Source organism: Myzus persicae, unplaced genomic scaffold (genome assembly GCF_001856785.1).
Source record: "Myzus persicae strain clone G006 unplaced genomic scaffold, MPER_G0061.0, whole genome shotgun sequence".
Taxonomy (NCBI): domain Eukaryota; kingdom Metazoa; phylum Arthropoda; class Insecta; order Hemiptera; family Aphididae; genus Myzus; species Myzus persicae.
In genome coordinates, this window is record NW_019103056.1 from 47,373 (window position 1) to 60,166 (window position 12,794).

Sequence of the window (12,794 nt, forward strand, 5' to 3'; positions counted from 1 at the left end):
TAGATTAGATTAACCCTGAAACTCCTTACGTCATACGAAAAGTCTCAAGAATTTAAAAACATTTTCATTGTAGGTACATTTAAAAATTCCAAAAAATTTGATTTTGAATAATTGCGCATTACTAGAGGAAAAAATGCAGTGCTCAGCAAATGTTAGCACGCTTAGTAAATGTTAAGTAAACCTACGCGATAAGTTGTATTTTACGTTTTAATCGTGACACTCAAAAATTCTAATAATTACAATGGTTTCATTCATGCCACAACAGTTAAATTGGAATCCAAATTAACTTTTTTCGGAACCTCCGTCAAAAAGTAAGACCGCATCACTATAAATATTATAATGAATTCAATATACCTATTACTGTAAACTGGAACTGTTGTACGGGAACATATAACATAATATAGTAAGTAACAATTATATAAAACACGTCTTCATCTTGGGTAACATAATATTTTATACTTTAATATTAATGTTATGTACTTTTGTGGCAGTAGGTGCGTGATTTCAACATCTAAGATTGTTATTGCTCAGATTTCAATTGAAATAGATATTAGTATAATATACTTTCAGCCACATAGGTGTATAAATCAACTCATTTTTATAAAGGCATATTTTATACCTATACGATTTATAGGTGTACGTATCTCCGTCCGTATAAAAAACATTAATGTTGACGCAATATTTATAAATTATAATATTATAGTATAATATATGGTGTTTTGTATTGATCTTATGATAGGGCACGATGTTTTTGGTGGGCACATAATATATTTCCACGTAAATTGTGTTTTGTTGTAAAATGCATTTATTTTTTCTTACTACTTTCGGTAAAACGCTGTACAGTATTATGATAATATTATGAATATTTTATTACTCACTGTATTTTCTATATATATTTATAGTATTTTGACAAACTCTAACACGTTTACGCTTTCATAAGATTTATGAATTTATAAACAATACCACGCGGTGCGAAATGCTGGAATACGTTTATGTCATTCATCCATTATTTTCGATATGCGCATAGGTACCTATACCTACGTAATTTCGGTCTCAACCATTAGAAAATTGGACGTTTTAAACTTGATGACCCTCAATAGTACACTGGGAAATTAATTTCCTTGACTCGTTATAGTGTTTAAATTCAGTTTAGGTGTCAGTCGTTCGTGACGACAAAAGCGGTGTGAAACTCGAAAAACTGTCTAAACAGATTGTCTATTCCGAGGGTTAATAGGTTGAATATTTTTTATGATTTTTTTTTTTTGTTCAACACTCACCGTGACTAGTTCTATAATTTAACATTCACCGTTTTGTTGACAAAATATTTTTTTCTTACATTTTTAAGATTTGGTTACCCCGAAAACCACTAAAGTCCTATTAGCGTAGGTATAGATATATGTATATATATAAAATATAGCGCTGCACGTCTTGCGGCGGTTATTAATTATAATTACGTCGTTCAAAAATAAATATCCATGAAAAATAACTAAATAAATAACTAGATATATCAATACCTGGGTAGGTATATACCTATACTATGAACATCGATTGGCACTTTTAAGACTTAATAGAGAATTCGCAATTCACTTTCTATATTATGCTATATTTTATACCCATCATGAAACAATGATTATTTTTACAAAACAAGTAATTTGTTTGTATATGCATACTTATAGATGTATAAATACAGGTATAATTTTGTTTTGCTATGATTTCAGCATTAGAAACAACAAAAAAACTATGCACGAATAAACGTGACAGCATTAGAAAATCAGCAGCTATATAATACTTGAAATGTTAATTCTTGGAGTTTCTTTAAAAGTCGTTTTCTAGAACGTCATCGAAAAAGAAAAATCAAATTTCCGCGTACCAACCTTTACTCGTACATAATACATAATATATGATGTATATTTATAAAATATTTGTCCAGCAGGAACCAACGGACCGTTCACATCCGACAGGAAGTTCTCGGTATGTGTGTATGCTGTATAGACAGTGTAAGTACTTTACATACCTACTTTTAGGTGCTGTATATACCTAATGGATATCATGTATACCTATAATATATTATATTATATTGCATTACCTAATTGTCGGCCTAATGGCATGATTTTATTTATATCAAACCACATTTAATGTGGGAAGCTTAAGATTAAATGACAATTTCGTTACGAAATTAATTTTAGAAACATTAATTTGCAATAATATCAAATAAAATAATCTAAACGTCAAAGTCTGTAAAGATAGCCAATATGGTTGTACCAATGTATACCTGTAAATTATAAGTTGTTCGACTTTCAAAATGTAATTATATAGCTACACTGCTACAGTTTATACACTATAGTTGATATAAACGCATTGATAAATACGTAATATTGTATATCTATGCACATACATATATCCATTAATTTAGAAAAAAAACATATATATAATATATCTGTATCATTTTACACGCAGTAAGAATATTGCGTAAGTTAAACATATTTTAACAAAACTATATGTTTTGTGAAAGAAGCCGCCCCCACTGATGACACATTAAATTGTATGTACTTGAATATATATGGGTAATATTATTGTTATGATATAATTTTCATGTGATAATAATACTAAAACTGATTACATTTAAATATGTTTATGATTTATGAATAACTGATGTTATATGGTACCACTCTATATAGGTATTTATACAAATACCTATATACCTTTTTTATACAAATACCTACAATTATAGAATATAACGTCAAATAAGACATGAATATATATTATATTATATATATTTTGACTTGTGAGAAAAGCGTCTTCTCGTTTAATGTCACATGACATATTATATATATCTTTGTATTACATATCATGACGTCATGATTTGGCTGAATAAACTGCAATAATATATTTATGAACTTAAACAAAAGGGAACGCCTACAATTTTGTAGATCATCCAATTATGTAGTAAACTATGTGACTGGGACACATGTACACATATTCACATCACGCGCGTGCGCGTGGTTGCGTTTTGTAGAATATAAGTGGATATTTTCGTAACTATTATGCATTTATACTTGTGTCACGCGATTCGGCTTTTCATAAAAACATTTTATTTTTAAACAAGTCATAATTTTGTCGTGAGTAATTCTTTCACTGCGATTGTTTGCAAAACAAAGCTGTGATTTACTTGCGATTTAAGTTAAATAAACAGAGATATTATTATTGCGTAGACACGCAGTAATTATGTTTATTAACAGTCAGTAATTACAAGGTACTTGAGAGTTTCAATGTTACATAACAAAATTCAAAGTGGCACTAATTGTAACACATTGCATCGAATTTATTTTTTTTTTTTAGTTTCAAGCTAATTAGTTTTATAATTAATAGGTACTATATCGTTCAAATTTGTAATATTAAAATATAATATGAAATGTAACTATTTTAGTATTGTTATAAAAGTGTAATTTACAATTTATATTTTAATAATTTTAACTCAGCTTACGATATACGTATGGTTTTTTATTAATAAAAATTATTATTTTATAGAACTTTAAATTATTAAACATTTAAATCTTGGTTTATATCGTATATGCAATATTTATTCTATTATTTTCAAATAAACACAAATAATTGGATTATTTTTATTATTATTTCAATGGATAAATTCATACAGTTATACCTCCAATGTTTGAAATGTGCACAACTGCAATTATATATCATTATATATGTATATATATTATATTATATACAGTATACACAAATAGGACCACGAGTACATGAAGTGTCCATTATTTGGCTAAAATATCTATGTACATTATGTAATGCACCCTGTTATAGCGACGGGGCAGATGGCAACACGTGGTTACTTATTTCTGAATGCATGTATATAGGTATGCGTATACACTGATCAGTAGTTGTGATGGGGTGGGGTAGTTGAAACTTAAATCGGTTACGACTTGCGACGAGAATATGGAAGATTTACATATCTATGTACACAATATCTATGCGTATTACAGCGACGCGTGAGCGATAGGATGCGTCCGACTGTATAATAAACGAGGGAAAAGAGAAATATCCAGGTTATCACGTCCATATATAATACATATATACCACTTATTATATCGTTATTATTATTATTTTTATTATAGAGCATAGACCAATAACGTCCGACTCGAAGTGCATAGGATATAATACGTATATATATTATGCATAATGTGTGCCAGTGTAGTTCGGTAATTACCTGTAATTACGCGCCGGCGAAAACGAAAAAACAATATAAATAGCTATTCGACGGCGACGTGTTTTAGTCTACCGCATATTATTATTATACAATATATATATATATAAATAGCTACGTGTTATTATTATACAGTCGGTACGATATACCTGCGCTCGTAACCACCCCCGCGGTCGTTGTCCGCAAACGGGTGTTTTAAGAATTTTATCGAAATCGAATCGCAGTTCTCTTTAGCTCCTCCTCCCGTCGTAGTACTCACTCACTATTCTGTGTTATATTACATTATATATATATATGTACTTACAAGTTTTATTGTATATTATTTGTGTATATATATAATATATGTAGGCCGCATTTATATGCGTAGGTATCTACTTTTATCCAATAATACGCCACAAATAAATGTGCTCACGTCTCCTCCTATTCTCTCCCAACCCCCTCTCTCTTTGATATAATACTGTATTATGTCGTGTTTATTCCGGACATAATATATTATAGATAGTTTTGTATACACGGCTTGTGTGCCCATATATACGTTCTGTAAAACAGTTATAATAATAGTAGTATAATATATTAATTCACAGGTACATAAATATATATTTTATATACCCACATAATGAGACTATAAATATATATGATGTGGGGAATGGCTGTTTTCGCCGCCTCTATATCAGACTCGCGCGTTGGTATATTATACATCAATATAGCTGCATAGTATCATATACCTAAGCACAACACGTATCTACGTACGCATAGGTATAGGTACATAATATATATCTGTCGGGACGTCGTGTCCGCTGGTAATGAGAACCAGAGAGGTCGTGATCCGATGGTCGTGATCCGAATTAATTGGCCAATCGCAGTCTACCCAACACGGTATATACACATAAACGCACGTATAAGCGCGCTTAAAAAATATAATAACATATTATGTCCAGCTAATACATACTTAGGTGTATATAAAAAAGTTGTGTGTGTGTGCGCGCGCCACGCCGTGTTGACGATAAAGCGAAGGCGGCTCACGGCTGCGGTGCTGCAGCAATACATTACAGGTATGTATATAGGTGTCTATATATATATATATATATATACGATAATATTATATGAGATCGTGTACTTACATCGGCGGCCATTTTCCCCATTTTTATTCCCGATATTTATAATTCGCCGCGTGTATGGTGCTGTTGAATATAATAATAATAATATCTAATATCGTGTACGCGCAACTAGGTATACCCTTATAGCTATATATTCATTATTATAATGCGCGTAGGCGGTGAACGAGGTGCACCGCGACGTTGTTTTTGCTTTGGAGAAGCGTAAATGCCGCTCTGCAGCAGTTGTTCTCGTCGAATCGTGATACGAGCTCGTCCTGCACCGTGGTCGTACATATACTTATATCTACTCATAACTGCAGGTATACCTCACACCTACCCACACCCATCCTCGAATATATATTTGAATATATATGTGTGTATATAATGTGGGCGTACATATGTATACCGCATGGTATTGTGAGTTTGTGACCCAGAAGCACCTTTATATATTATTATAGACGCACAATTCTACAGGTGGTGGGAGAGGGGATGTAAGTGAATACAGTCTAAAAAAAAAATTGATGCAAGCAATATATATATATGATAATAATAGTGACAGCTGTGTATAAATAATATTTATCATAGGAAGCCTTTAAAATTGTGAAAATTTGGTGGAAGTGAGATGAGAGCTGAGCATATAGCTGCATTGTGTATAATATATTGAGACGTATACTTTATATACTACAGCGTTATTATAATTATCAGCTATTTGAGCTATTACTTACATTATTGGTGCTGCCTGCTGATTCGAGTTATTTATGGTTATATGATGTGAAACGGCATATTTAGAGGTAACAAAAACATGTACAGCCCATACGAAAAAATACTTTAAAGTTTAAACTTGACATATAAAGTAATTACATATTGGTTTAGTCATAAAATACGTCTTATAAAAGGTTTTTCGTGTTCATTATTCCAATATGTGTTTTCTGAAAGTGATATTATTGTGTTAAGATTAAAAATAAACAATTTATACAACTCTTATTCAATTTTATGAAAATTAATTTTAAAAAAATGATAGTATGGACATTATTGCATAATGTATGCATTACCTGTAGGTAATTTGAACACCTAAAGCTGTATACTGTATGTATCACTGCAAAAACTTATAATTAATAATGTGTTAGTTATAATGCTAAAACTGGTATTGATTCAAATATTTAATCAACCCATTTTTTTATAATGAAATGGTTCTTATTTGGGCCAAAAATTGGACATACGATGTAGGAATTGAAAGCCATTATAGCTATCCATGGATACCTATATATGTACTATAATAATGTTGAACATAACATCGTTGAGGTTACCCGCGGTACTAAATTTTGGAATATTATATAGTTTTAATTTTATTTCGATCAGTCGATTATATAATAACGCATACTTATAGGCACCTATATACAATAATATAATATTTGATACATATTGATGTGACAGTATAGAACATAAATAACTTAAGCATAATATGCGAGTATAAATAAATACAATAATTACGCATTATTTGTTATGCGATTGCCATACATTATAAACAATTTTATAAATTGTAAGAATCTCAAAAAAAAAAAAACAATCATAAAACGATATATGCGCTATAAATCAAAAATAATGTAGTTACGAAAATAATTTATAGGTATAATATACATCATCAACATTCGAAACTCGTCATCTCTATACCTATACTGGCGCATTTATAGTCGAAGAAATTTAATTCTTATATATTACACTACATTGTTTAAGACCCCCCACGAGTGTTTTATAAGTAATTTAGAAGTGTCTGAGAAGTGTATAATATATATACAGGTGCAATATATAATATTGTGTACAATAACCCAGAGTGAACAGAAATAAATATACGTTGCTACCGATACGGTATACGAGTAACACGATACTGGTAAACTTCAATATTGCGTGCAAAAGGGATAATGGGGATTGCCTTATCGTTTTGCACTGTCGTAATATATTATTATATATAGATACATTCCAATGAAACACTTCTCGTGTATATAGGTATATTGAAATCCTTTTCATCCTATCTATGATCCCACGAATAATAATCAACATTTTATACCTAATCCCGAATTGCCGAATGCATTTTAATTAATCTAGTTTAACGACATGCGATATCATTGAATGCAAGTTACTGCAGTTACGCAGTCTACGTTTTACTGTTGCAACCAAGTATAATATATGTATGCACTATGGGCTGATTCGTATTCGCGAACCTAAATCCAGTTAATTCTATTACATGTCAACATTATATTATTGTTTACAATTGTTTTTCTTTAATTGCGTATACGTTTTGAAACTATTACTTACCAAATTGTTTTTTTTTTATGACGGTTTTAAAGTATCAGCCAGATAGGATATGTCGGCAAGCGATAATGCACAATATTTGACAGCTATCACGTCATGCCCCAAATCCCAACTGGAATGCATTTGATACTTTTATCATAGAAAATTTGTCAAACATTATTTACTCATAAACTATAATGCATCATGCTTATATATACATATATATATACTATATAGGTATTATTATAGTTATTATAATGATATGCTGGGAAATTGCAATACCAACCTTAGGGCTGATTACCGAAAGAAGAATGACAAGCTATTCTATATTTTTCATTATACTTGTATATATAGTAATATAGTATGTAAAATAATTATAGTCTTTAAAATGTTGTTATAATATAATTAATACGAACAACAATTAGCCATATACTCGTAAGTACGTGTATGGTATTATATCTGAATGTTTATATTATATTCTATTATCTTAAAACATTATTTTAAATTCAGGTCCGTTATTTTCAATTGATAACTTGATATACTATTTTGAACAAATGTATTGGTATTGAAAAATTATATCAGTCGTCATATGAATAAACAAAATAAATTATATAGTATCAACAATGCAAAAATACATTTAATTAAAAAACAAATTAAAAATATTTTCTATAATATTATGATTGCTATTCATGCCATAAAAAATCGCATGCATCTATTTCCTTTTTATATATAGTACAACTTCGGTGCCTATTTATATTATGATTCTAATCTATGGTATAATTATAAACGATACAAAACTGTTTCAAAATATATTAATCCATCGTGCAATGGTGCGATTCGAATAGAACATCAATCTATAAATAGGTAATATAAATATAGTATAATATGTGTCCATATGTATACCAAAATTATATATTAAATATAGTAAATAGGCGTACCTATACAGATAGTATACAGGCGTATGGTATAGCCGGTATACTGTTATTACCGCAATGGAATTTACGGGCAATTCCGTTTGGTGGAAAAAATCTCAATGAGAAAAACTTCGCTGTTCTACACGCCGTGTGTGCACGTACCTATATAAAATATCGTAGTATCAATAGCGTATCATAGACGTATAGTATCGTTATACACAAAACGTATAATTATATTTTCTGTTTAATATCTTAAAAATAAATGACTAGTATTACCTGCACTTGCTATAATATAGTCTATTAACTATATTATGTATGACGTAGGTATAACATAAATAACAGATGTATTCATCGATATTGCAAACGTTTTAATTTCCCTTAAATATATTATGTTGTGGGTATAGTTTATCATTTACCCACTATACACCTGTACATAAATTATGCACCTAATATTATATTTAGGTGTACATATTATTATTATTTATTTCGATTACGCGTCCATTACGCAGCTGTATAAGTATATAAATGCGATTATTGTAGGTATGTAGGTATAGGTATTTAGAATTAAATTTACAATTATGTACAAACTCCGCGCAGGTACCCGACTTAATAACGAAATAATGGTGTACACAGAAAACTTAGGTACCTATATATATGCGATAAATAATAATATAATTGTTATTCCGTACGCGTGTACATACATAATTTGCAACTGAAAACAATAAAGGTATTAATAAGCGGTCAAGGATTTCTCACGCACTCAATATTGAGCGTTTTGAAGTATTAATCTGTATGCACAGAGGCGGTAAATATTTCTATTTATGGAAATTTGATTTTTTTCTTTTTGATATTGTTATTGCTCCGAGGAACTGTTTTGAATTGTTCTAACGCACATTTCGTACAAAGCAAATAACAATAATCACGCTCGTCGCTCAGGTATAATATACTATATCATTATTCAGTATGCAACAAGGTATATTCTCTATGTCTATACAATAATATATCTACCGATAATGTAAAACAAAGATAAATCTTACAACAGGATAATATAGAATTATTGTCAAACACAATTCGTGTACTTAATTTACTCAGATCGTACAATTTAGTTTTCAATTATTATATACTGCTTAAAAAATATATTTAGAATATTTATTGTACTTTTCAAAGTATCTACGCTTTTTTTTCAGTATCCGGGCACTTTTTAATTTAGTAAAAATCAGTACCTATATAGGTGCGACAACGAGTCATATCTAGTCATATCTATACATATCTATAGTTTATACATTAATTATACTAAAAATAGTATTGTCATCTGGATATAATCATGTACTGCATATAGCGGTTCACTAATAGTCATCCCCATTATTATCGGCCATGTGGTCTCGGTATTATAGTCCTCCACAAGTCCTGTACAGATATATTATTGTTATTATTAATGTGTATATGTTTGTATAATACCCGCGGGTGTGTTGCCAAGACCGATTTTACAAGTTTTATGCGCATCGAACGATGCACTTAAAAAATCACTGCAGCGCGCCCGCTCTAATTGGTTATTTAAATCCAAGGATTATTCCGTACAATTATTGTTGACAAACAAATCCATTATGATTGCGCTATATTTCTGTAACAATGCCAGTGTGCATTCGTGTACGCACACACACACACACACACACACACACACACACACACACACACACACACAAACACATATACCGGCACTTAATTCAATTATACGAACTGTAATATAAACGAAAATTGCCTGATTCGCTAGCTCACGGTATGTTAATTTATATAAGTAACTTTGTTAGTCGCCTTGTGTTCTAGACTCATCTGTATAAGTATATACCCATGGTGTACAATAATATTGCCAACGAACACTGCACAAATTAATCGTGGGATAAATTTCGCCATTTCGGGAGCAAAATAATTCATTGGATAAATTACAATTTATACCTAATATATATATTTATATATTTTTTTATATCGTGCGAGTTATATTGAAATGCACAAATAATTTAGTTGTAGGTATACCAGCTACTATTTTCATACATTTCATTATTTTCATTGCAAGGGAGTAAAAACAAAATGCTTTCGTGCGTAAGAGATACGCAAAAAGCGGAATCCTTGAATGCGTCATCATTTTTAATATATTCAAGTAATTGCGACTAGAAACATTAAAAATAAATAAACAACCCGATCAATAAGATTTAATTATTCATTTATGATTAAATCACAAAGAAAAATTAGTAGGTAGTGCATTAAGTGCGAGTTATAATTTAACATCAATTAAAATTTATCATAAATTAGTATTTCTCTGTGGTCTTTTTTAATAATTCAAAACTATTAATAACTTTATTATACTAAAAAAACATATTGAGTTTAAAAACGCTATTATTAATCAAAATAATTATTTATTAAAATGTTATTTGAAATAAAAACATATTTTGTTGAAGTGTATAGTAAATATATTGTAAAAATGTTATAAATACAGATATATATACCTGCAATGTCTTATATTCCTATATATTATATCATATTTAATTAAGAAACATTTAATTTTTTTAGCTGAGCTCATCTCATCGTGTTTCTACTCATCTCCCGATAACTTTACACAAATTATTATTGTTTAAAACTCATTTGCAAATGTATGTTTGTTTAATTGGACGATGGCCTCATTTGTTGTATTTACTAAACACGATAAAAATAATGATTTGCATCAGGTAAATTAAAAAATTTAATTAATGTGCCTATACACATTATCTTGTGTAAAACGTTTAATGAATGATAACATATGGAAAATAAGAATAAACTTTTGTTCCTGATATCTTTTTGTCGTTGGCATACAATGTTCAAATAAAAGAAAAATTGTATAGTAAAAAATAAAAATTGAATTATATAAGTGTGTTGACAATCGGTTAAGACACGCAAGAAAATGATTCGAAATTCAATTTTTCTTTTGAAAACCAATGTTTACATTGTTCATCAATGTTATAGCAGGGTGGGGGCTTGACGGTTGGCATTTTAACCATCGACAAGCTTGTAAGTTACTATAATTATAGGTATGTATATGTTCAAAACATGAATTATGCAAATCAATAATATTTTTTTCCGTTATAATATGTCCATGTGCATATAGTCGATTGAATATAATATAACTTTTATTCATTAAAAAAAAAATACTTATAAAATACCTTTTATTTATTTATATAATCCAATGGTGATTCTTCCGTATTTATTTATTTACCTTTATAGGCTTTTATAGTCTTTAAGTATAAAAACATTATAATATATACAGAAATGGACACGTGTGATTAAAAAAAAACTCAACAATAATAAACAAATATTATTTACGGTAGTTGCACATGCTGCTATATACACAATATATATATATAATATATACCTAACATATAATATAGATTACCACTTTTTTTTCCTAAGTGAGCGTAAATTATGGGAAAATTATTATTATAGATAGTTTATGCGAGTTTACTTACAAAATATATACCTTATAATATCGTCACCCATTATTGGTCTGTGTATAATCATTATACATGTATTATTACGCGATTAATTACCATGCATTTACACTATATACTTATTATCACCCAACTATACCCAAGCATAATTCTAAAATATAAAACAACTACATTTATGTAAAAATATATTAATTTGATATTGCAGTTATATATACATATTATGTATATTATATAGTCTCTGGGTTAAACAGATTTTTGCAGTTCCTATAATGGCTAAAGAGCGACTTCAGTGCTCAACCTATATTATATTGTTTTTGAGCATCAACATCATACTCGTAATACTATGAATATTAGCTTACCTATTTTAAGTCATTCATATAAGATTAATTTATATAGGAATAATGCGTTTATAAATACTATTTAACTATTTAACTATTTATGCATGGTAGAACCTTGTGTTTCAACTGTATACCTATATATATCTACCTTATTAATTTGTATGTTATTGACCCGAAGATATTATATTATACATTGAATGCATTTGTTTATAATATATAGATTAATAAACTTGCAAGTATCATAATTTAAAAAACTATAACTCATTTTTTATTATATACTATAAAATTGCTGTAAATCGATTTTCAATTTATTGTGCAACCTATTAGCCCGTAGCCGTCATCAGTTGTACCTAATCATCTATTACGAGTATTACGACAGAGACATTTACAAAAATACTTTTATACCTGCAGCAGTCCCAATACTGTCATATTACAGTATATAATAAGCCATAACAAATTAC